The sequence below is a fragment of the Peromyscus maniculatus genome, chromosome 2, assembly GCF_049852395.1.
Source record: "Peromyscus maniculatus bairdii isolate BWxNUB_F1_BW_parent chromosome 2, HU_Pman_BW_mat_3.1, whole genome shotgun sequence".
Lineage (NCBI taxonomy): Eukaryota > Metazoa > Chordata > Mammalia > Rodentia > Cricetidae > Peromyscus > Peromyscus maniculatus.
In genome coordinates this window covers 57548603-57575618 of record NC_134853.1, presented here as the reverse complement: position 1 = coordinate 57575618, position 27016 = coordinate 57548603, and the positions used below count along the sequence as shown (strand labels likewise).

Below are 27016 nucleotides of genomic sequence, written 5' to 3'. Positions count from 1 at the left end.
CAATGTCTTTTTAACTTCATTGTACTAGTAATTCACTGTTACACTTTGTAAAATTAGTAAGTCTGTGGTATGTTGGAAATATAAAACAAATGGCTCACTCTCCACCCCAGACAGAGCAGCACAGCTCTAAACAGTGAATGTCAATGTTGATGATGAGGCTTAGAAGCTTTTACAGTGAAAGACTGAATTCTGATATATATTTGGAGTACATTGAAAGAGTTATTTTAAAAGATACTAAACAGATTAGAAGATTACACAGACTTCTGGTAACCTAAAGAGATTACTAGACGTTTGAGGGAAATGACTAAACTGTGAGGAGCAATAAACTTTGTATTTACAACTGAAGAGGGAAAGAAGAGGAGCGTGCCCCAAACCCCAGACACCTCTGAGAGCGACTGCCAACAAAGCCACCCAGGGCTGTTGGGACTGCAGAAGCAGATCGCCTCAGCTTTTCTTCCCCATCATCCTTCTGGGGGAAGACGCTACCAAGGACGGAAGGCACGTGGCGGGAGCAGCGTGAGGGGCTCTGTGAGCCAGGGTGAGAACCAGACTGTGAGCTTCTTCAATGGGGGAGGGCACTGCACTCTCCCTAGTCTTTGGACATTTCTAGGTGGAGTCACATCTTCTAGAAGCAGAATATTATAAGCTATTTACCAAGAAAACCTGGCAGGGATGAGAGAGAACCAAATAAGCCTACAGTCAACACCTACGGTAGGATGTGGCTTGGATATAGGATGCGGGCCTAGCACACACTAAGCCCTGAGCTTGTGCTGTGGCATGGCATGGACTCAGTGCAGGGCACATGCTTAGAGTCCCAGTGTTTCAGAGGTACAGGAAGAAAGGCAGGAAGTTCGAGGTCATCTTTGACTATGTACTGAGTTTGAGGCCAGCCTGGGTTACACTAGATGAGACCATCTCTTTAAAAAATTACTTGTCATCGTGTAGGTCTTGTTCAGGAGACTAGAGTTCTGAGATTTGAAAGGTGCAGCTCCCCTGTCCTATGTGAAAGACGCTACAGCATCCAGGGCCCCACTGCTAGATGAAGTTACAGGCAATCAATGGCTGCTGACAGAGAGAGAGAGAGAGAGAGAGAGAGAGAGAGAGAGAGAGAGAGAGAGAGAGAGAGAGAGAGAGAATATGAGAATCAGTCTTCTCCAGGGACAAGACCCGTAATAGGTGACCCATTCCCTAGTGGTCAGCCCTAAACACTGGATGTACTCAGCATTCTGTATTTGTAGATACATATATGTGTGTATGCCTGTAAGAATAACTAATAATTAAAGAAGAGGTCATGAGTGTGGCGGGCGGGGGGTGGGGGGTGGGTGCACACACTGACGGCAAGAAAGGAAGGATGACAATGATGTAATACAGTATTCATATTGAAATTCTCCAAAAAAATGAAGGCCCTGAAAACAGACATATAAGTAACCTTACACAGACCAAGCAGGTTGTATTTATGTACTTATGAATATATATACACACATACACACAAGCATGGACACATGTAACAACAAACTATGAAAAAAGAGGCCATGAATTTGCAAGAGAGCAAGGAGGGGGTTTTGAGAGGGTTTGGAGGGAGGAAAGACAAGGAGGAAATGATGTAATTATATTACAACCTCAAAAAAATAAAAATTATTTATAAAAAACAATACTAAAGGGAACAACTTTAAAAAAGCTTTTTAAAATGATTGTAAACATAGACAATCAATAAACTGTAACTAGTGATAGAGAGAGATGAGTTTCCAGGTCTGGCAGCTGAAATAAAACATTATAAGGCAGTCTTGAAGAGCTTTACAGGTCAGCTGTGACACTAACCCTGCACCCTTGCCAAAGGGCAGCAGGGCTCCGAAACATCTGCAATACCCCCATCCTATCATTAGTACTCAACTCATCAGAAATGAACCCTTGGAGGAACAGGAGCCCCCTGTGTGCGGGCGTGGCAGTACCGTTTAGGTTACTTTAACAACTAGTGTGCTACTAGGAGACACACACATGAACTATGGCCCAGAAGGGCACCCAGTGGGTAAGTATGGGAACCCGTGAGTGTGGTTCTCCAGGATGATCTGGGCCTCACCTGCTTTGCTTCCCCTGCATTGGCATCAACTTGGTGGTAAAATGCTGTCTTCAGTAAGGTGGCCATAACTGAAAACACTTGCACAGTGCCTTGAGGTTTCCATTGTTGTGACAGAACACCAGGACCAAAAGCAATTGGGGAAGGAAAGGGCTTATTTCATCTTACAGCTTAAGTCCATCATCTAGGGAAGTCAGGGCAGGAACTCAAGGCCGCAACCTGGAAGCAGGAACTGGAGCAGAGACCATGGAAGAGTGCCGCTTACTGGCTTGCTCCTTACGGCTTGCCCAGGCCCCTTTCTTATAGCACCTAGGACCATCCATCCAGGGATGGTGTCCACAGTAAGCTAGGGCCTCCCATTTCAATGGTCAATCAAGAAAACATACCACAAGCTTGTCCACAGGCCAATCCAGTAGGGACATTTTCTCAACTGAGGTTCCCTCTTTTGAAGTGACTCTAGATTGTGTCAAGTTGATATAAAACTAGCCAGCACGCACCATCAGAAACCAGGAACCATGTGAGTGCAAGACCCCATAGTTCTACTATGTGCCGAAAGACGCTTATCAGATGAGTCCGATCAATGCAACAAACTGCCGGTCCAGGCAACCAAGCGGTGTACACCAAGATCCTTATCTGTGACCTTGAACTACCCACAAGGTTAGTACCTAGAAAGGGGCCAGTTACACCACCAAGGAAGAACTTAACAATACACAAGTCTCTTCCTTCCATTCCACCTTACTGTGCAGGGCACAAGTGGCCTTCCTTCCCCACTGCCAAATCCTACGCCCTGTTCACAGTTCTCCATGCATCTTTGCTATAGCTAGAAACACACACATTCTCATTTTCTCCCCCTACTCCCACTCCATACCATCCATTCTGACTTCATAGATAGCTCCCAAAACACCTATGTCCTCACCCTCAAAGCCTTCACCTCTAATTTCTATCACCAGCAATTATTCTTGCATTCAGCAACTCTCCTTCATACTTAACTCATTCAAAAACTTCCATTTCTTGCTGAGATGCTACCATCCCGGGGGGGTGGGGGAGTTTCTCTATGGACCTCATTCATTTCTACAGTACCAGAAATTGCCCAGGTACTTGGGCTCCAAATCCCAGTTATTTTTTGTGCGCTCTCTCTCTCTCTCTCTCTCTCTCTCTCTCTCTCTCTCTCTCTCTCTCTGTGTCTCTCTTCAACATCTTCAATTCCAATCATTCACCGAAGCCCACTGATTCTTTGTGTCTCATCCTTGGCTCCCACGACCCACCTGCTCAAAGTAAGTACTGACCTCTTCTTTCAGTGTTTCCTTGTCTCCAGCTGCCCAGTGTGCTCTGCATCACCACCACTGACACTCCGGTCTTCCCCCTATCCCCAGCTCTGGCCCTCACTGTCGCCCAAGAAGCAACTCACATGACCTCAAAGCTAGAAGACAGTGCAATAGCTAAGAACTCTGGCTTTGGAACCGCATGGTCCTGCACTGAACCACAGCACCACCAGCACTAACTGCCATGTGCCTCAGTCTCCCCGTTCCTAGAGCGGACTGTAATAGTCTCCTCTTAAGGTTGCTGTGAAGATGAGTAAAGATGTGCCACGTACTTGGAAGCCTGCTAGCATGGTGAGCCCTGGGTGCCACACGTGGATAGCTCCAGCAAGGCTAGCCAGTGCACGTCTCTTGAACTTTTGTGCCCATCCTTCCTTCGTTACTAGCCCTCCCTCGGGTGGCCGGCCCAATGCAGAAACCCTTTTCTTCAAATCCTATCCACTGTCACAGCTCTGGTCCAATCTACACCCGGCCCGTGGCTCTCCTCTGATCATTCCAACCACACTGGCTCTTTCCTGACTCTGAGCTTCCTTAACACTTGGCTGCCTGGTTCCTGACTCAAGTTGATCTTTAGAATTTCAACTGTGGCAAGCAACCCTTGTCAAAGAAGGTGAGCATAGGAGGCCTGTGCTTCGGGGCTGGAGCATGGCGAAGGACCAGAGGGTGTGTGATGTCTCTAAGCTGCTTTCTCAAAGTCCTCGGAGACCGAGGCAGTCTGTAAAGCTCCAATCACATCAGGAAGACCACCCATCCAAGCCCTTCCAGGGAGCCTGGCAACCAGCTCCCATATCTCCTGCCCTGCAGACAGAACCACGTGGAAATAAAGGGCATGGCCGTGGCCAGCACGCACAGGTATTCTTTCTAAGGCTCAAGACTGTGACTGTTCTGAATTGGGCTTTCCCACAGCTATTCTAAATAATGGCTTACAGTTCCATCATTAAAGGCATTATCACACACAATCTGCCCAGAACCTGCTCTGACTTTGTTCCTGTTCTAATGAAAGAATATATTATCCACCTAACCTTTACCTAACTTTTATATGATACTGAAGTTTTTGTTTAAGATTTGGTTTTGCAAACTCCAAAAAGTCCACATAAAAGAAGGAAAAGGAAGAGGAGAAGGAGGAGGAGAAAGGGGGAGGTGAACTGCCACACCGAGAATTTGTTCAAGATTGTTTTATACCTAAAAAGGGAATTTTTAACCACAACCTTAGTCATAGACCTGCAACAGGCAGATCAGAGGCAGTGAACGATAACACGGCGGCAGAGGACCTGGTGGATGTGCCCGGGTTCAGGCGCGGGTGCCAGGGCTCACAGGACAGGCTGGCGGAAGTGGGCGCTGTACCCTTATCCCGCCCCCGCCTGACCACCTGCGGCAGCCGGGAGGAAGCAGGCTACCCCCGCACATCTCCAGCTGCAGCTCAGCAGCCACAAACTACGCAGGCATCGTCTGATAGAGCCAAGGTTCTATCAGAAGCATCGGTGTGAAGGGGGAAAATCTTCAACTCGTGATGAGTAACCTGTGTTATTCAGATTCTATCACCACGCACTGAAGCTGGGCTAAAGGGAGACCCCTCTAAACACCCACACGGCACACAACTGCTTGAGGCTCTTAAGGCTGAGGTGAGGCAGCCGATACTTAGGGAGGGGGTCCAGTGGGATCCCTGGGAGCTGCCGGTCTTGCCTGACGTGTTCAGTGACAAATGGAAATGTCAGCAGGTCCAAAAGCAGGGATGCCCTTCCTAACCTTACACTCAGCGTGGACCAAGATAAGCCCCGCAGACCTGTGCCAGCGCAGCATCCTCCAGGGAACAGGGCTGAGTGAATGCAGCCCCAGTTTGGAGCGGCGTCATCTGAGGAAGTGGCTGCAGAACTCAGGAGTCATGTCAGTGAAGAGGGCGGGAAAGGGGCTAGTTTACCCGTCAGCTTCTACACTTTCCTTTGTTCTCCTTGAAGAATGTGTGTCTTCCCTCCAGACAGCGAAATTAAAATACACCTGCACTGTAAATTGTGGGAGAGCACACCTGCTCTTCAAACCTGGCTTGAGAACTGCTTTTACCTCCCAGGGTGCTCTCATTTATGTGTGTGTGTGTGTGTGTGTGTGTGTGTGTGTGTGTGTAAATGAGAAAGTTCAAATTCTTAGCACAACTTAGAATCCTTAAACAAACAAACAAACAAAAAATCAGCAAAATTTAAAAATGTGATCCAACATGTACCCAATATCCCCAGTATCTAAAACCACAGTAGTGACATCTCACCTCCAACACAGGGACCTGTGCCACGTACAAATGCAAGCATGTAGTCAGCAAAGGGAATGTCCTAGGCTAATGTCACGTCCTTTACAATTAGTTTAACTTACCACTATTGACAGGCATGACGTCCCTGTCCATTAAGGCCACAGACCATGTGTCAAGGGACTATTTTTCCAACCTCATAAAGCTGTTCAATATTCAATGTGACTTAGTCATCTAAAATGTGGTAAGATGCTGTAGTTTCCAAAAAATAAATTTATAAATTATAGACTTCTTTTATCAGAGCCAATATCACCTATGTAGCCATAAAGCCGCAGACCCATAACAACTGGCACTGGGTGTGTGTCATTGTCCTTCCCAGGACACTCAGCCTAGAGCTCTATACACAGAATGAGCAAACATGAGATCTGACAAAGCCTTCCATCTCATAGCCAGTAACCAATAAAGCATGGTGTGGTGGAATTTAGAAAACAACACCAAAGAATCTTGTTAAGGCAGAAATTAGATTTTAGGAGTTTTTAAATTTTCTTCTTTGACAATATCTATACAGGGTATCTGGATCATCTCAGCCCCCAGGACCCTCCCAGTCTACCAATAAAATTTAGATTTATAAAAAAAAAATCATCTAAAAAGGAGGAAAACCTTCCTAACATCAAACACAATTGTTTGTAAGGCCAGAGGAGATGGGTAAGTCCAAGGAAACAGTGTCTTCCAGACACAACAGAATTGGTGCACACAGAAGCTTCAGAGACTGTGGCCTCAGGCACAGGGCCTACACAGGTGTAAGCTAGGCAGGGTCCCAGGCCTGAAACAGGGAGTGGACAAGGGCTCCCACCCCTAACCAAGAAGATACCTGCGACTGATACCCACTGGCAAAGAGAAAAACCAGTGTTCTCCAGATGGAGTCTCCCTGGGTATATCCCCACACCTCAGGGCAGGCCCTATGCCTAGGAGTAGACGGCCAACACAAAAGGCTCCCAATGGCATTTCTCTACATCTTTTGTCTCTGTTTGCTTTGTTTGGATTTTTGTTGTTGTTGTTGTTGTTGTTGTTTTTGTTTGTTTTTTGTCTTACCAGTCTTTTCCTTGTTTATTTGATTTTCATTTTTGTGGATTTGTATATATGTGTGTTTCTTGGTTTTGTCTGCTTTTTGGTTTTTTTGGAGGGAGGGAGGGAGGGAGGGAGAGAGAAGAACATAAAGTCGGGTGGCTAGGGGAGTAGGGTGGATCTGGGAGGAAAGCATAATCAAATTACGTTGTACAAAAACTTCTCAATTAAAATGTTTTGTAAACATAATTATAGTTCATAAAGTTATTAAAATGTCTATGGCTTCTTGCCCCTTTATCTACTTTGTCTCACAAAACATTATGTAAGCTAACTTCAAAGGTGTAAGACAGATGTGGAAATGTGCTTAAACAGATAGCTCATGGGTACACAGCCTCAGAGAGCGTGTGTGCCTGAGATGTTTTCTCCATTTTTACCATACAGTAAAACATACCTTAGATCTAACTTTAAGTCACTTAATAAACTTTTTATTTTGGAATTTTATGCCGATCACACTGAGATTTAGCTTTTTGGACATCAAAGGAGTAAGTGACTAATCACACAAAGGGGAAAGATGAAATGAGTCATGGATTCCGACTGAACTACACCAGTCCAAAGGAGAGCTGGCAAAATACTGAAGGGACGAAAAGAGATGATCTTCTGGAGGGGAAGAGATCACTATTCTACTTGCCTGCTCTACAACCTGAAGAACAAGAAGTATTTGCATAACCATTACAAAATACCCAAGACTCCAGATCTTCCTGTGTACTCAGAGCTGTAACATCAATGTATGACATTTGTCTGCTTGTTTGAGACAGTGACTCACTCTGTAACACAGGCCGGCCTTGAACTCACAGCAATCCACCTGCCTCAGCCCTCCAAGTGCCAAGACTGAGTGTGTGCCATCATACACAGCTGAGATGAATTATTACTTAATATATATCTCTTGTCTACTTTGGAATTTCTAATAAATACAGAAGAAAACATTTATAGACATTAACAGAGAGCCTTAAAGCAAAAATTCGATTCTACATATTAAAAAAAAGAAAACACAGTGGCATTACATTCATTTTAATTCCAACAGCTGCCCACATACTTAAGTAACCTACCTAACTTTTACATGGGGGAAGGGGAAGAAATCCATACAGAAGTAATTCAGCAACACTTAATACTAAAACGATCCTGTCACCATGGAAACTGGTATTTTCAGTTGCATATGTAGTTTAATAAATAAATAAAAAACATTAAGAGTTAGGACAGATCCTAGGCAGATTTAGTCTCTCCAATGATAACAAAGATGTGACTGCCATGGGGACCAAGTATAGGCTCTGGGGCTAAGGCAGCATGTCCAAGAACTCCAGGTAAAGCTGAAGAAGGGCACTTAGATCTGGGAACATTTAAGACACTTATATAGCCCTGGTCTAAATGAGACAGCACTCAATGTGGCCTTAAGAGGATGCTGCCTTACATAAAAATCAGGTTTCTCTGATACTCTCTGAAGCTCTGGAAGAACCCGTAGGAGTGTCCTAATCTGTACTTGAATAAATTTTCATAAGCCAAATGTAAGAATTATAGTTACTCCCGCTGACGTCATTTCACTGTTCAGGAGCTGGCAATTGTCTTTGATAATTTTTAAGTAACCCAATTTGAAATAATTTTTAAGTAACTCAATTTGAAATAATTTCAGAAAATAACAAGGCACAAACACTTCAAAATTTTTATTGTCTAAAAGGTTACATGTATGCAAAAATATACACATTACAAAAAATAACATCCTTGATAAGACCTCTCCACATCATACCCCTGTGTGTGTGTGTGTGTGTGTGTGTGTGTGTACGTGAATGTTGACTCCTTTTAGAGTTTTGCCCTCTAAGTGTATCTATAAATGATGCCGTTAATTTCCCATGCTCCTGGACTCTCCATGGATAGACCAATACTATATATGTTATTCTGTTTTATTCTTTTCATTCAACAGTATGTTCCTGAGATTCACGCACTCTGGTGAACAGCGAACTTAGTACATGCCTCCCTCCTCAGCACATCACAAACCAATCAATCATCCTGCCGGCCTAGAGACACCATGTTCTTAGTCTACAGATGAGGAGGCTGAGCTCAAGTCTGAACCTTGCTGTTCCTCACAAGGCAATGCTGTTCCTCCACAGCCTCCCATATCCATCAGCTCATCCGCAATCCAAACAGTATCCCAATACCCAGACAGAGCAAACTGTATTAATGCAGCCTAATATCTTAACGTTAATGAGAAGGTTTATTCAATATGTTTGCCACGGCTTCCTGAAGCAAACAGGTTAAGAGGTTTCCTTGGCTGTACATTTAGGAGTGAGACTGATGAGTTTTAAGTTGTTTGCCTGTTGAACTTGATTAGGGAATACAAACTTCTCCAGCATAATTGCGCCAAGTTACACTCTTAGCAACTGTACTCGAGACCCCCACCCACCCACATCCCCACCAACACATGGTATCATCTAATTTTTAAATGCTTGCCAATCCAGACAGCATGTGATGATAAGCTATTATGTATTTAATTTGCATGTGCTTGACTACCACTAAGGCTGAACATCACTTTATGCATTTACTAGTCATTTAGTTTTCTTCCTTTGTGAAATGATGGTAGGTTATCTGTTTGTTTGTTTGTTTGTTTTCTTATTGATACATGTGTTTGCTTTTTACAAAGGCTGGGCCTATCCCACATAAGTGCCACCAATATTACCTACCACTTTGGGGTTGTTTTCTCATTCTTTGAGAAACTAGAGAGCATTCACCTTTTATAAATTTGCAAATTATAATACTGAAAGATTTATCATATATTTTAAACTTTTTATACTATTATAAGAATTACCAGCTGGGTGGTAGTGGTGGAACATGCTTTTAATTCCAGCACTCAGGAGTCACAGGCAGGTGAATCACTGAGTTTGAGGCCAACCTGGTCTACAAAGTGAGTGCCAGGACAGCCAGTGCTACACAGAGAAACCCAGCCTCAAAAAACAAAGAAAATGGGTGTGTGTATGGGGGGGGGGGGAGGTCTAGATCTACACTTAGAATCCTCCATATCCCTCTAATCCCTGTATCATAAGAAGGTCTAATTGGTGAATAGTCAAGAAAAAGACATGCTGGGCATGGTGGTCCATGCCTTTGATACCAACACTCAAGAGGCAGAAGCAGGAAGATCTCTGTGCCTTCCAAACCAACCTATTCTACACAGCAAGTTTCAGACAAGCCAGGGCTACAGAGTGAGACTTTTTTCTTAAGGAAGGAAGGAAGGAGGGAGGGAGGGAGGGAGGGAGGGAGGGAGGGAGGGAGGGAGGGAGGGGGGAAGGGAGGGAGGGAGGGAGGGAGGGAGGGAGGGAGGGAAGGAAAGAAGGAAGGAAGGAAGGAGGGGGAGAGGAGAGGAAGAAGGGAGGGAGGGAAAAGCAAGGACAGGATGGTGACAGCAGTCGACATGGATCAGTAGGGTGGTGAACCCAAAAGCTGTACACACAAAGCCAAACGAGGAATTAAGTACCAGTCAGCCAGCCCCACACCATCTTGAGGGCTCGGAATCCCAACTCCACTTTTTAAAGCATTCCTTCTCTTCAGTCCTTGCTGACCTCTCTCTCCGCCCAGCCCCCACCCACTAATCTCTATTATGCACTCTGGCCCCTGGGCACACACTGCTGTCAGGGACCACATATGTCACCTCCAAGATAAACCACAGCCCGTCTCCAGATAGCCTTCTGCCTCCCAGAGCCCTGGGAAGAAGAGTGGGCCCACCATGCTTCAGTATTTACTTGTTCAAAAATGTAGTTTCGGAATACATTTTTAAAATTTCAGAATCAAAATATAACTCCCAACTGGGAAGCCATGCAAAATAAAAATATACTCCAAGTCTTGGGGTAGGAACAGGTTTTCAGAGCTTTAAATGTCAAGCTGAGGAGGCTGCACTTTTTCTTTGGGCAGAAGGCAAGAACAGGTAAGATTCGGAGCAGGGGACCCAAGGAGCCTATTCATTCACTCCCTGGTTTACTGAGCGGCCCTGTTGGTGCATCATGGAGAAGACACAAGAGCAGCAGACAGGCATCCCATTAAACTCCCAAATACCAACAAGGCCGCGTCAGACAAAAGACCTATTGAAAAGGAAGTGTGAAAGAGGCCAGACTGACACAAAACTCCATCTAAAAAAAAAAAGACTGTGAGAAGCTGGCTGGCGAGAAGGCTCAGTGCTTGAGAGCAAGACCTGTAGAGGACAGTTCCCAGTTCCCAGTTCCCAGTTCCCAGTTCCCAGCATCCAGGCCGGGCAGTCCACCACCCTCTCACATGCGCACACATCCACACAACTGCTTGTTTGTTTATCTGTTTGTTTGCTAAACCTGCTGTGAGTGCCATGGGCAGGCAGGCTTCATTTCCCAGGCCAGGCAGAGAAGGTGTAAAGGCCTGCTCAGCAGCTCACAAAGGAAGGATGAAGGGGGGCAGCACTTTAAAGGGGGAAATGTTTAGAAAGCAAAGCAGTGCAGGAATGCGAGCAGGCATGCTCTCCCTGAGTCTGGAGAGTCCGCTGTTCTAACTACAGTCCTTGGGGCAAAGTGCTAACAGAACGGCCTACAGGAAAAACCACCAAGCTGACAGGGACAAGAATGACCCCCCTCCACCCCCCACCCCGACACAAACCGGCCGGCGGGTGCTCGCGCCAGTGGCAGCCCCTGGTCATGGAAACAGGCAGCTTGCTTCCTCTCCCCGATAGCTGACTCTCATTTTCTGTGAACCCCCTTGTTGGAATCCTTTGAGAGTGACTCACAGGGCAATCGGGCTACTCAGCAAGCCCACAGCCGTTCACAATAGACTGTGTAGGAGGCAACCAGCTCCCGGCCTGTGGTCTGTTCAGTTTTTTCCTTTCTGCATTCTGGGAGGATTTGCTTTTCAGCCACATTTCCCTCAAAACACAGCCCTGGAGGCGATGCTTAGTGCACAGATTTCTGAGCGATGAAATAATCCACTTTGGTTTCTTAGTCAGAATGAAACTAAAAACAGTAAGATGAAAAAACAATGGGGTCATCATCACACCTACAAAAACACAATTTCATACTCTGGTGAGATAAAGAGGTCAGGGGGAAAAAGCTCAAACTAACATTTTCCAACCTTTCACTGAGAGCAAGGGCTAAAACCACATGTTTTGAAGGGCTTACACTGTGTTATTATTAGATGTCACAATCCTATTGATACTGATGAGTCACCCTTATCAGCGGAAACCGAGAACGTCCATCAACAGCATGCTAGAGTCACCATGGCTTTTTCTTTATTACTGGTCCGACCGCCCTCAGGAAGCTTCTCCAAGCTACCAAAAAGGTTCCCTCTCAGCTCCTGCAAAGCTTTCCCTGAGCAAGCTTTGTATCACGGCCTTTGGGAGCCTGGGCTGATCTGATCGACTTCTGTCCACAAAAGGAAGTTTATGTAGAGCTCTCAGAAAAGAAAAAAACAAACAAACAAAAAAAAAAAAACCCAGCATTTCACACTTCCGATGAAGATACCCAAACAGGGCGATGTAAACAAAACACTCAAACTGAGTCGGCAAACTCAGGGAGCATCTTCCTGACCCGAGGCTAGGTGCTCTGTTTTTGTTTTGACATCAATATCTAGCCACAGATGCAAACAAAGGCTTTGGTCACCCGGGGACGGCTTGTTAGCCCCGCCCCCTCACTGCCCTGCCTCCCGCTTCTGCACTCTGCTGCCCACAGAGGGAGAAGTGGACCAGGTCTCAGTAATGCCAAGACAGCCCAACTCAGGTTTTATGAAAAGTCCTTGGGGTGCTGCGTAGGAAATAAGAGGACCACCTCTTTCCCTTTTCTCAGCTCTCTTCCTTCTGGTCTCGGAGATTATTCCCAAAACAATAAAGTGAAAATCAATTTCTAGAAATGCTGTGATTCTCTATGCCGTCCCTGCAAAGGCAAGAATTTGCCCAACTCCCTACCTGCCAGAAGGCTGTGTTGGGTAGAGGGAACCCCAACCAGCTAACAGTGACCACAGACACAAAGACGGTGAGCTCCCACCCTCCTCAGGCCACAGTGGTCCTGAGCACTGCAGAGCGGATGGACGGACGGCCAGCGGCTCCCTAACAGCCCTGGGGCGCATGAGTCAGCAAGCTGCTGGTGGGAACTGCTGACTGCTCAATACTTCACGCAGAGGTACATACACTGCAGGACAAAATAAAACTGGGGCACACACGCCTCTCTACCGCCCACCCACTTATTATTTTCCTAGGTGAGCTCAAAAATACAGATAATCCACACCCTGGCTCAAAAAGAAGTCATGACCAGTAATAATCAGCAGGCGTAATAAACAAACAACTCACTCTCAGTTTTTCGATGTGTGGAACAGCTGCATTCAAATCTCATGAGCCGGTTAATTTTAACTGGCTTTAATTTTAACTAGATTTAACTGCTTTTCCTCCCCTCTGACAAATCAAAATAGCTTGCCATATCGACCACAAGAACTGGTAACCGAAGCACAGTTCCTGTTTTTCGGAAGAGACTTGCATTCAAACCCACACTCTGAGGTGTTGAACGTACGTGGGAATTTAAGAGTTGAATGAGGGAGACTGAAACTTACACTCTAATCCAGGCCCCATGGCCGTCGGCACGTGGCAATCTCACGCCAGACTTTGACCTACATGCCTTCAGCTCTGCTCTTTCATTGAACACAGGATCCCAAGAGCCATGTGGAAGAACAGGCTGCCTGTAACTCAGAACACATTTCCACAAAGCCGAGTACGACGTGCCCATGAGGTAGCATCGCAGGGCAGCCCATGAGATTGCTTCCAGATTAAAGTGCGTGTGAAGGGGTCATATTTGTAACTTAAAAGTAGGAAATAATCCTATAACAACAGTTCCAAAACGAATGAATGAAGCCACACCCCTCCCACGCCCCACTCCCAATGACCCGGTTTGGGAAAATGTCTAATTAGCAGAGAATAAAGGACAAGGTCTTCCAAGACACTTCTGCACAAAATAAATAGGAAAACTTTCAAAAAGTCAAGAAAATTATTGATATTTATCATCTAACTAGTACGGACAGGGAGCTTCTCAAATAATTTTAGTCCCAGGAGGAAGAGGATGAGGGAAGAAGGAAAACAAAGATGAGAAGAGCCGATGACTAGGAGGAGGAGGCTGAGGAAAGGGGGAGGAGGAGGGAGATCAGAAGGAGGAGAGAGATGTGGAGGAGAGGATGGAGGAAAAGAGAAGAAAGGGTGCAGAGGCATGGAGACATATTTATAGGTAGGGGCAGAAGAAAGGTAGGCACTAGAGAGCAGTCCCCACTGGACAGGGCCCTTCTGCAGAAAAACCACCCACCTCCCGGAGTTCTACATCAAGGACCAGGAAGACAGGAGTCCAGCACAGTTCCAGCGGTGGACACTAGATGGCGCCACCAACCCAACATAGCATGGTTGCTGGAGGGGTGGAGAGTAGCTCAGACCTCATCCCCCAAGAGCTGTTTACCAGGCTCTGACTTTATCTAAAATAATCATCGTTCCCTTAACCAATCAGCCTCTTAATGTCTAGACACCATCACTGTGCTGCTATAGGACAAACCAATCCCGAAAGAAGTTCCTTGGCCCATCTTTATCAACAAAACTGGGGGTAGGGAGGTGATAAGAAGGTAGAAAACATTGAATGCATTGCTTCCCCACGCCGTAATAGTCAAGAATTCAAGGATAATTTCACAGTATCTTTGCCACTAACTGACAAAAATCCAAAAACCTTGACCATGTTGTTTCCCCCGAAGAACAGTTTAAATGTCACGACACACCTGTGACAGGTTGAAATGTTCCAATCTAGTCTCTCAGGTGAAGCTCACACATAAATGTGTCATGAAAACCCATCTGTGCTTTACATTTTCATTTTACTGAGGTTTCTGTCTTCTAACCTGCTTGTCTCTCCTGTCATTGTGGTAACTCCATCACCAGGTCACCACCGTGGGACACTGCAAGGCTCCTACCCCAGGTCACCACCCTGGGACACTGCACCCCAGGTCACCACCATGGGACACTGCACCCCCAGGCCATCACTGTTGGACACAGCACCCCAGTTCACCACTGTGGGACACTGCGCCCCAGGTCACCACCGTGGGACACAGCACCCCAGTTCACCACCGTGGGACACTGTACCCCAGGTCACCACCGTGGGACACTACACCCCAGTTCACCACCGTGGGACACTGCACCCCAGGTCACCACTGTGGGACACTACACCCCAGTTCACCACTGTGGGACACTGTACCCCAGGTCACCACTGTGGGACACTACACCCCAGTTCACCACTGTGGGACACTGTACCCCAGGTCACCACTGTGGGACACTGCACCCCAGGTCACCACCCTGGGACACTGCACCCCAGTTCACCACTGTGGGACACTGCACCCCAGTTCACCACTGTGGGACACTGCACCCCAGTTCACCACTGTGGGACACTGCACCCCAGGTCACCACCGTGGGACACTGCACCCCAGGTCACCACCCTGGGACACTGCACCCCAGGTCACCACTGTGGGACACTGCACCCCAGGTCACCACCGTGGGACACTGCACCTCAGGTCACCACCGTGGGACACTGCACCCCAGGTCACCACCGTGGGACACTGCACCCCAGGTCACCACCGTGGGACACTGCACCTCAGGTCACCACCCTGGGACACTGCACCCCAGGTCACCACCGTGGGACACTGCACCTCAGGTCACCACCGTGGGACACTGCAGGGCTCCTACCCCAGGTGTCTGCTTCTCTGTCCGTCTCCAGTTCAAATGCTGACATCTCAGGAAAGCAATGCACTAGGCATGCTCAGTTACAGATTCCCTCATAAAACTCTATTTATATAATCCTTTCCTGATATTGGCTTGAGGTCAGAAGGCCAAAAGGTCAGTGTGACATGGAGCCAGCTGCAAGAGCATGGCAAGCCTGCGTAGCTCCCTGACAATTCTGACAAAGACTGTCATCCCAGAGGATATGTGGGAAGTAAGGGTTAATTTGAAATGTGTCTACATTTTCCTCTCACTGAATGGTAATAATATCTTTCACAGATAATTTCTTTTTTTTTCCAGTTTGACTCTTTGGGGTTTATTCATTTGCATAATATGGAATCTTGAACCCATATAGATATTCTACAAATCAATGCGAGTAATTCTCACACTAAATCAGCAGCTTTAATTTGAGCTCATCATTGTTTGCATAGGAATCTTTATGCACTCATCTGCCTGATTTTTTTAATCACTTAAAACCTCCAACACTGACACACTAAGCATCTCTGCATTTAGCTGTCTCCAAATTTTGAATGCTAAAAGAAATGAGCACCATACATTCATACACTTCATCATTTCCCAAACAGAGCCTTATCCGTGCACTTAGTGTTCAAGCCGCCCCAAGCATGCCTCTTGGCGCAAACGTCAATTTGGTGTCCAGCCCAGGCACAGTGGCGCTGAGTAAGCATTCTGAGTGATGACCCTTGCAAACCCCAGGTAACTTGGACACTTGCCAAGCAGAGTCCTTCAAACCCATTCAGATCTCCAGTTGAAAGTTGCGACATGCTAATCTGGCAAGATAATCTCTTCCTGAAACTGCCTAGAATGGGGGCAAAGGTTACTCCTTTCTCTGTCACTGCTAGCTTACAATCCCAATTAGGGACGCTAATGGAATTGGTTGTGAGTACAATTCTTCCTCCAGGGTAGAATGTTCCCGAGATTAATTTTTTCTTTTCCTTCCCCCACCAAAAAACTTAAGTGGAGAATTCTTCACCTATCAAGAGGATGGGAGTGTGAGGAACAGAGCTAAACCTGGGGATGGAGAAACAGGATTCATGTTCTACACCTTTATCTCTTGCTTCCCCATGCTACCACTTTTACTTTCTGATCACTGACTGTTTACTAAGATCCACGGAACACAACCATTAGAAAGTGAGTCTTGAGAGTGACGGGAGATAAGACACTCAACTCAGGTTCCACGAGAAATGGGTTTCCAAGTTTATCTTTCGGATAAGTGTCAAGAAAGCAGCCAATATTTTAGAGTGAGTTGCCTAAATGTCCACTCCTGAGATCAGCTCTGGAGGTCCCAGAGCAGATGAAAAAGAAAGGTGGGCACATAGCATGGTGGCCCTTGTATCAGGTCTCTGGTGTCCAAGCCCTGCTTTCCCACTCAGGAGCCTGGAACCATCTATGACTCCGCTCTGGGTCGACTGAGTTAACGCAGGCAACGTCTATACAAGGAAAACTCAGAGGAGTTTTAGCACGTATTATAGCTCACTTTTTAAAATGGGTACTTAATACTCCTATTAAGTTGAGCTTCCAAGAAAGGTCTAAAATCATCCTTGGATGCAAATCCCATCACCCTGCAGCCCCCTCATTTCTCCACTGCACTAGAGCGGTCAAGGCTTCTTATTGGAGACTAGACTCACATTTTCACTAATCATTTCTGCACAGGTCTGGTGGCACTGGACATCTGACTGAAGGAAATGTCCATGTAGCTTCTGATCGTTCAAATATTGTCAAACTGTTAAAATGCTTAAAGTATGAACGGAAGTGTACTTTGGGCAATTAGCAATTCTGTTTTTATCCAGTCCTAAAGACTGAGGTAAATAAATCAATTCTGGACTCTGTAGACAAGAACTATCATTTGCCAAAATGGCCCTGGGGGTTCTATCATGGATTATGCAATACTCCAAAGGGCTGAGGACAGCTGTGAATTCATAGGATTAGGAGGACTGAAGAAAACAGCAAGCCCCCAGGTTTAAAATGGTCTTGTCTAAAACTCCTACCTGGGGGTGGAGAGCATCCCTAATCTTCCGGTCAGGTCAAATCACCACTCTATATCCTGTAGGGGATGGCATATCTCCCTTTTACACATTAAAATGGGCTATCCTTTCAACTACATTGTGTGATTCCTAAGGTCCAGGGCCAGGACTGGATCACCAGCCACATTAAGATACAACTCACTATATGTCTATGATGAATGCATGTGGCATTTGCTGCTAAAGAATGTAGTTTCTGTTCACATGACCCACTGGACAGCATCCGTAAATAGTACAGTGTGGGGAAGAAATTAAAACTACCAATCATCTATGGCTTCTGGGACGCTGCAAGGTTAGAGCACACACACACACACACACACACACACACACACACACACACACACACACGCTCTCTTGTTCATTTGGTTCTCCTACTAGTGGAATGGGAATTACTCCTGGAGTCACAGAAGATCCCAACCGTCCACAGGTTGGACTTTGCAGAGTCCCCAGCAGAAATATCTGCCCAAAGTGACAGGAGAAAAAGGAGACAGTGGAGTGAGACCACACTGACCGGGGCTGGCGCATGCCAAAGCCTTCTTCTGAAACAAACTCGGGTCTACCTATATTAACTGCTGGCTCAGGAAGGACTGGACAGAATAATGAGAGGTGAAGAGGCTGGGCTAACGTGGGCTACGGCCTGGGAAAGGAGAGGCTGGGAGCTGACAGAGGGCCACAGGGGAGCTGGCTGGAGCAATGGCTCCCGTGTAGTGGCAATGTGTCCTGAAGCCCTCAGCAAGAAAGCAAAAAGTCAGGAGGAACATCCTGAGACCAAAAGACAATCCATGATCAGGCTAGGGAACAAAGGAGACATGAACCGGGGGGAATATGCTGGGAAAGGCGTGCTTATGAAGTCACTGGGGAAGACCGAGAGGCATTTTGGCTGTAATTCCAGAGACTAGAGTGAACGAGTACGTGAAATGCTTTCTGATGGGGGACATCCATTATTTTGATGGGGGGAAAAAAAGCTCAAGGAAAACAAAGACAAAGTTTGCCCGAGTTTTTGAAGTGGAGCCACTGGTGGGTCAATTTACATATTCTTTAGAAAAATAAAGTGGCCCTTGAAAAGGCTGTGGGGTAAAGAATCTGAGACTCTTTCCCTCTTTAAGGAAATAGCATGGAGGTTAAATTTCAGCTTTAAAGACACTGACATCTGAATGAACAAAAAAAAGGAAAAAAAAATTTTAAATCAAAGGGAAATCTTGACAAGTAACTTTTTCTGTTAAGTATTTCCTAGACCAAACCAAACGGAAAAAAGAAAAACGAGTTAGTAATATTTTGAGCAACCTTACTGAACAAAATGTTAGTTCACATTGTTTCTAATTTGTAAATATTAACATAGAAATCCGATATGTATTAAGTATACTGTCGTGGACTGTCACTGCTCAGACAGAATTTTTTCTCTCAGTGCCATGGCTGGTACTGCTTTCCCTAACGCAACCCCAGCTCTGCCCAAAGCTCACTCCAGACATTCCAGTGCTTGGCATCAGCCCTGACTTCTGAACTTCTGGGTGTCTATGGCGGGGCCTGATGTCACTACGGTTTCTATAATAACCAGACGGGAAGTAGAGCAGCCAGGAGGAGGCCCAGAGAAGGCTCTGTGGCCTGAGCTGCACAAGCTGACCAACACTTACATCTTGTCCTGTGCCCTGCTCCACGTATCTGAGGACTGAGGCTGCGTTCTCTCTATGCCGCCGCCCCACAGAGTGCAATCTAGCCACTGACTCGGGGGCTGGACTCTATTTCAGATGGGAAAACCACCTACAGGCAAGGCCCATCAACCTTCTGACATTCCAACAGGACCCTGCTCACTGCTGAGAACCACACAGTGGAGTTCTAAAAAACTGCTCCTAAGGTCTTAAGTGAATGGTCAGCTTTGTGTCGGGCCGCAGTCACAGCTACTCTCAGCACCGTGAAGCCCATGAGCGGGCACTCAAGATCAAGTTCGGATGTGAACTCGCCAATTCTAAAGAACGGGCACGAGGTCTACCTCACAGACTGTTCTCGACGTCGGTGAGATATGTGAAGGTGAAGTCCATCTGGCATGATATGAACGATCAGACATCAGGCCTTCTGTTTTCATCGCGTTCTCAGATACCAAACGTACATGGAAGTCTTCAGGCGTTCATTAAACAACAGGGCACTGCACTGTGGTCAGCAGCAGTGAGGGAAGCAGGGCAGGTCACAAACAATGGGTGGGTGACCTACCTGAAGAGAAACACTGGGCCCAAGAACTAAGTACACAGGCTTTCAGATTGAATGTTCCATTCAAAAAGGAAGGTGGCAATCCCTGAATGAGATCCAGTGAGATTTAGACCTCCATTCTCCTCAAGCCTTTCTGTTTTCTTGGCCATTGGAACACTACTCATTTGGTACGCACGAACAAATTACCTACCACGTGTCAGACTTCAGAGAAGAGGTACAAGTCTGAAAGTATTAAACAATAAGATGTTTTAGGATGCTCAGTGGTGGAAAACAGGCCACCTGTAGGTTGGTCTAAGCTTTTAAAAAATGATCTATTTATTTATTTAACAGAGAGAGAGAGAGAGAGAGAGAGAGAGAGAGAGAGAGAGAGAGAGAGAGAGAGAGAGAGAGAGAGAACAACTTTCAGAAATTGGTTTTCTCCAAACTCAAGCTTTCAGTTGCCAAACTTGGCGTCCTACCGGGCCATCTCTCTGACCTAGCCCAAGTTTTTACCGACATCCTCATTAACACTTTAGGACAGAGGATTCCACACAATGATCTGGAGCAGGCAAGGGACCTGGCAGCTCAGAGCCAGCATTCCCTCTCATTCTGCCTGGCAACAGCAGACAAGGGCTGGGAAGGAAGGAGCTGCCCCACACTCCTAGGCTAAGGTCTCTCCTCACCAGGAACAGATACACAATCTGAGGGATGCAGTGGAAAAGGGGATGGGGCCCCTTTGTTTATGATTTAAGATTCTGAGAAGACAAGACATAATTTTAAAGCAGGTGTGAGATCCTTCTGAGCGGAAGAGGGCAGAGCAGTATGCAGACACCCTGGTCCTCGCCTCTGAGGCTGCTCCTGCTCCTCACCCGACCCTCACTAGCCTACTTCCATTACCGCCCCCCCCCCCCCCACACACACTCCCCAGGGGAACTGCAAGGTGTTACTTCACCTAAGCACTGCCTCATTCATTCAACAGTCAGGCCAGCATTTGAAGCAAACCAGATACTACTCCCCTGAAATCTGGGGTTTAAAATCCAGAGCACTGTAGTTGAATAGCAAAGCTTGAGAGACCAAGGGTCTCTTTCCTCCTTGTTAAGACCGGATCCATACCAGAGGCACTAAGCAAGAGCTAATCCAAGTAAAACTAACGGGCTCCCAACAAAACTGATTGGCCTGGGCCTTTCTCACAGGAGCCTGGATTACAAATTCTGAGGAACAGCTCCCAATCACTAATGAACGGCTAAGTCCCTTCGGCTGTGCTGACAGTGGGCACAGAAGTGCAGGGCTGGCTTGAGAGAGATTTGAACATGAACCTGACCATCTGGCTCTCTGTAACTCACTTTGATCACAAAATGAATTGCAACAAATTGAAGAGCACATGGCTGCAGTTAATTGTCTCATCTGTAATCTGAACCTACTTTTAAGCACTTATTATTACCCTCTATCAGGTGGAAACATTTCCTCCCATCACGGCAAAGTGCATTTTCCTGATGAACTGTAATGGATCATTAAATTCCATATCTGAATAACAATACTTTGCACTTATTCAGTGCCTTTCATCCTGGGATTTCAAGGCAGTTTGCAAATAATTAAGCCCCTCACACAGCAGCCAGAGGTGAGTGACTGGAAGGGAATTGCCTGAAGATTCTGAGTCAAAGGGCATAATTCAACAGAAGGAGAAGACAGGCCATCCTCCGGCAGTGAGAGAAAATTAGGGGCTCTTTTATGCCCCCAACCCTTTCTGCCTCACTCCTGATCCATGCAACACACAAAGCACTAGGAACGTAACAGGAGAGCTTCTAATCTAGCGAGGACTTCCACATGCCTAAGGAAACAGATCTCCGTGAACTGACATTTCAGCCCACTTGCAGAAGGAACAGATTTCAGGAGAATTTACTCAAACATTCAGAGTGCCACACCGCAGACCTGAAGCCCACTAAGATTCAAAATGTAAATATTAACCAAACCACTTCATTTTTGTGGTTGCATATCCCATTCCTGGCACCTGCCTGCCTTCATGTGAAGGACTCTGGGTTTCAGAAATGGCAGGTAGAGCCAAAGAGTGTAATCAATAGCTTTAAAGACCAGAACACTAGAAGCCATTCAAAGTTTTGTGATGAATATAAGCGCCTGGAAAACTGAATTACAATAGGGACGCGGACAGACCTTTCACTGGAGCATTTTGGCTGCAGCACTGTGACTTAGCAAGACTAATTCTAACAAGATGTCTTTCTCCCCCCACTCCGTCTATTACCTGTGAGAAGGAAAAGGGCAGTCCACTGGTGAGCGGTTGGAGGCCCGGGATGGGATGACCTCACATTTTAAGCAAGCCGCCCGCTGCCTTGCGGAAATAGCCATATCTACTGGAGGGGTGGTAACAGCGGTTCAAGCTTAGCTTTTCCAGTCAACCTGAGCTTTACCGGCGCGACAATTTCCTACACGTTACATTTTAATGATCCGAGAAAACGGACGTAAGAGTTACATTTCTAATTTTACTCTAAACAGACAAAGGCCAAAAAAAAGACAAAAAGAAAAAGAAAGGAAGGAAGGAAAGAAGGAAAAGAAAGAAAGGAAGAGAGAAAGAAAGAGAGAGAAAGAAAGAAAGAAAGAAAGAAAGAAAGAAAGAAAGAAAGAAAGAAAGAAAGAAAGAAAGAAGGAAAGAAGGAAAGAAAGAAAAAGAAAGGAAGAGAAAGAAAATTCATTAGATATCATGTCCTCCAAGGTTCCCACTAGGCAGGGAAGGATTTTTTATCTAAAGTAATTACCCTTTTTAGTTAAATACACTCATCAGATGAAATTAACAGAGAGACTGTGACACTAGACAGCGAAGGTGAAAATCCAGAAACACGTCGCCTAGCCGCCCACAAGCCCGCCGCAAGTCGCAGCTGGGTCTCGTAGGTGGGACGTCCCAGCCCCTCTTGTTCCAGGAGGCAGTAACAGCAGTGGCTGGACCCGCGGAATGCGAGGAGCACCTTTTTGGGTCACACACAAAACCACCCGTACCACAGCATTACAGGAACTTCGCCCAAGTTACCAAACTTTCATGTATGCAAGAGCACGCAGGGGAGACTCTATGTGCCCAAGACCCCGGGGGCCACGGGTGTGCGGTCCTTCAGACACATGCCACCCTGCCGGTTTCCTCTAAGTTCCTGCAAACCCTCGCCTAGCTCGAAGCCGCCCAGATGATCGGTCGAGTCCCCTCTCGCGGGCACCTGGGGTAGTCCATGAGCGCCGCCCGCCGCCCTCTCCGTGCGGCTCGGGTCCCGAACACCCAGTGGCTGAGCGAACTGCGAGACCCTCAGAAGGCCTCGAGCGGCGTGGGGAGGTGCAGCGAGTTGTCCCTTCCTTAAACTCGTCTCTTAGGTGGAGCCCTTGGGGTTCGGAGATCGGAGTACAGGTGTGAATGTGTGTTGTTGGACCTTGGGGAGATGGGGGTTGCAAGGTGTCCCTCTCGGAAGCCATGAGCTCCACCGGGCACGTCTGCGCCCGAGAACCCGGGGCTGCCTCGTTCTAGCGCCCGGCGTGGTCGCCCGAGCCACCCTGCGGCAGCTGACAGCTGAGCGCTGAGCCGCAGAGCCGCGATCCTCGCGGAACGGCTGCGCGCGGGTGCGGTGGGCAGGGACCCGGCCACCCGGGCTGGCCCCAGCGCGGGCTGGGGCCGGAGGCAGGGCCGTGGGTCTGACAGCTGCTGCGGCTCGGGCTGCGCTCCTCTCCCCCACCCGCCCTCCCGCCCCACGACTGACTTATTACCCTGGGCTCCTCCTCCCCCTGCTGTTCCAAAACACCCGGCGACGCGAGCAAAATACAATGCCGCCTCGCCCGCCGCCGTAAACAGGCAGGCGGGAGAGCGCGCCCCGCCGCCGCGTCCTCCGCTCGGCTCCCACCCCCTTCCCGTTCCTAGAAAATGCCATAAGGCGGCCGTGGGCGGGGAGCGGCCGTACGCCCTCCGGACTCGCTGCCCGCCGCGGCCCCACGCCGCCCGCTGCCCCGCGCGCCCGCTCCCCGCGCAAACTTGCCCCGCTGCGTCGCCGTGGCCCGCGGCCCGGTCGGGCACTCACCTTCCCGGGAACTTTCGTCCTCCTGCGCCGGTCTTGCCCGCGGTCTTCCCAGCCCGCAGCCCCCTCCCGGCCGCCGGCGTGGTGGGCGGTCCTGGGGTCACCGAGAGCAGGCGGAGGGGATGCGCATCACATGGCAGCTCGCTCGCTCGCAGCCCCCCGAGTCCGGGGAGGGGGAGGGGAGCGACGCGCGCGGCGGGGGCGACGGGGGAGGGGGGGAGGCGGGCCGCGAGGGAGGGGCGGCGGGCGAAGCGGGGCGCAGGGGGGCGACCGCAGCCCGGTGCGCGGCCGCGGGGCTGCTGCTGAGGCGGCGGCGGCGGGGCTGCTGGCTGCGCCGCGCGGCTCGCGCTCTCCCGGAACGCCCACACTCTCAATCGCTACATTGTTGACATTCGGCGCTGACGTCACCCGCTCCCCATTCACAATAACTTTACGGGAGCGGGGCAGCGCACCTCCCCGGCCGCTGGGGCGCCGTACGCCGGGTGACTGGCGTAAGCCGCTCCGCGAATGGCGCTCCCGGGGCTCGGGCCCGGGCGGGCGCGCGCTTCGCCGGCTGGCTCGGGGAGGGGGGCGCGCCTGTCGCCGCCGCCGCCGCGGACGCCGGTCTCCCGGCTTTGTGCTGGCCGCGCGGCCCTGAGAAACCCTGTCGTCCCCACCCGGAAGACTGCCTTGCTCCGCCTAGACTTGCCCCGGCATTGAGAGTCAGGGGTTGTGGGGCTCGTGGGGTTACGAGAGCGACGAAGGCCAGTGTGGCACGTGGGGAGGTCGCCAGAGCCGTGGGCACTTCATCAAAGGGAGACGCAGACTTGGAACCTGACATTCCGGGGGCTGACTACACAGCTTTCCTGAAGGAGCAGGCCAAGATGAGCTAAGGACCCCTGGAAAGCGGAGCCGGCCCCCTTTTGTGGGAAGTGGGCCTTGACAGAGCGGCTCCCTACCCAAGAGGGTCCTTTAAAGGTCTACTCCACCAAGGAGGCCTCCAACCCCCATGCACTACTACCTAGTCTAAAGAAGAAGCCCTTTTTCCATCCTTAGCCTTAACTCCCACTGGGTCGCATCCGCTGTCCCTTGTCCCTCTGAAGGCTGTCGGGGTGCTGCTGCCCATTAAGCCATCCTGGGTTTAATGTCAGAAGGTGGTGGTTGAAATTTTAAAGACAGTAATTAGGACTTAGGCTGAACGTACGTTTGCAGTAAAATAAGGTTGTGCTGGTGCCTGCAACTTTACCTCTTGCCAAGGCCAGGAAGCCGCCATGTTTCCCTAAGCACCTATAACTTGCCCCCCTGTGTAGGGCAGTGTTTCGTATTATTACACGTGGTGCTGGTTTTTTAATGAAGATTATAAAACTTTGGCTGGCTCTACTGAGAGAAGGATCATAAATCCTCCCCTCCCCGCCCCCCCCCATAAAATGGGCACTGGCATATGCTGAGGAAACCAGGAAGCTTCGCCCTGGGAAGCTTTACCCTGGGAGTCTTGTGATGCCCTCACTGAGGGCTCGGTTTTTGGAAGACTCCATTCCGGATGTCTGTGTGAAGCTAGGCCAGGGCCCCATGCAGGAGGAGGATGCCAAGCTACTTTTCTAACTTCCGTGCCCCTCTTCATGGGAACCCCAACTCTACTTTCTCTGCTAACCTGTCTTTCAGACGAGACACAGTCTCAGAGCCTTTGGTTTCTTCGTTTCTCATCTGGTCTCCTTGAAACAAATGCTCTGCATGGGAAGTTCCTGCCCGACCTGCTGGCAAGGCCAGAGCACTGATCCTGGCCTCCAGCGGACCGTGGTTTCTTACAGCCGTGAGTGGTTCGGCTGGTGATCCTCATTCTTTCAAACATGGACTGGGTAAAAGCTTTGCGTATTTTAATAGCATCAATAAGTGTTTCCTTACACGAGCCAGGCTGGAGAACCTTCCCAATGAGAACGTTTAAAGGCATTTCTTATCAAGCAGGCCGTGTCTGTTAGGCTGTGTAGTGCCTGGACATCAGTGTAAGGAAGGTGAGCAGGGGGTTACTGCTGTAAACGGACTGTACCCCCTCCTTTCTGGTTTCAGAGAGTTACAACAATGGATAATGGGTGCTCTTCTTTAGTCTACCTGCCCAAAGACAGCCAACAAAATTTTAAAACCGTGAGAGGTTTTGGTAGCAACTCATTTGCAGAGGGTGTCTTGTCTTCAAGGTTCTATCCAGTTCCAAAATCTTATCTCCTATGTCTGTGAAAAAGACAAAATCTTTGTGTTTGGGGACCTTGAAGAAGACTAATAGGGAGTTAGTTGTTCTATTTTTATTTTCAGTAGTTAGAAGTAAATTCTTTGGATTAAACTCCAGAATCTATAATCCGAAATAGGCATGAAATAGTAATGGCAAGTACGCATTGGGTGGACTTCCCCCAGCGCTGCCCCGGAGGCCAGACTGTTGGCGGCCTCAGCACCTTCATCCTGCTTGTGGGCCAATCTCTGGGTTGTGCCCTTTAGGCATGTACAATGGGAAACAGATGCAAGATTTTCTCCCTGTGTATTTCTGCCAGTAACCTGAGTAGAGGTCAATTTATTTCCCATGCCTGGAACATTCAACCATTTCAGATAATCTTTTCTTCTCCCACCACAATTGCCTGTGTGTTTGACCCTGAAAATGAACTTTTTCTAAGCATGATATGGATTAGAAAGGAATAAGTTAAGACATGCACCACGCAAAGGTCTGAGGAAAGAAAGGCACGATGTAGGGCTTGATGGTGTTAAGACGACAGTGATTTTTCCTTAAGGCAAAACAGGGGGCAGAATTTCAAATGTGTGATACCTTGAATGAGGCACAGCAGGGCAGTGTCAACACAGAAAGAGGAAGGCTCAGAGCAGGAGCACCAACTCCAAATGCAGAAGGAGCCAAGTTACCTAAGGGAACTCTGCTGAGAAGGGATTCCCACTGAGAGGCTCCTCGGAATTATGGCCATCGCTTAGTCTTCAAAACCAGGCGTTAGGAAGCTCATCCAAGCTGTAAAACCCCACCACAGCGATGCACAGGCGACACTTGGGAGAATGGTGGCCTTGGAGGAGGTGAGAGTGTGATTTGTTCAGCAGTGGCTGAACCACCTGTTACGTGGACCCAAGCTTCCTGATGAGACTGGGATGGGGACAGAGATCCGAACTCCAGGCTGAGCAGTCAGGTCGTGCGTTACAGTGGCTGGGGGTGACGCAAACACAGGGTGATGGGGTTGGTGCTACTCTTAGTTTCGATGACTGGGTCAGATAAGTCTCCTAAATGAAGGAACTTTCAAGATGAGAT

The 27016-nt window shown here is 48.2% G+C and overlaps 1 protein-coding gene across 1 annotated transcript in view; it reads right to left on the bottom strand.

The window, feature by feature from the left end:
* Positions 1-24215, bottom strand: part of Bach2 (BACH transcriptional regulator 2) — a 347663-nt gene extending 323448 nt beyond the window's left edge. Inside the window, exon 1 of the mRNA XM_015994181.3 lies at positions 23752-24215. The gene's annotated coding sequence lies outside the window, so the exon portion shown is untranslated. The remainder of the gene's footprint in view (positions 1-23751) is intronic.
* Between the last annotated feature and the right edge of the window lie 2801 nt (positions 24216-27016).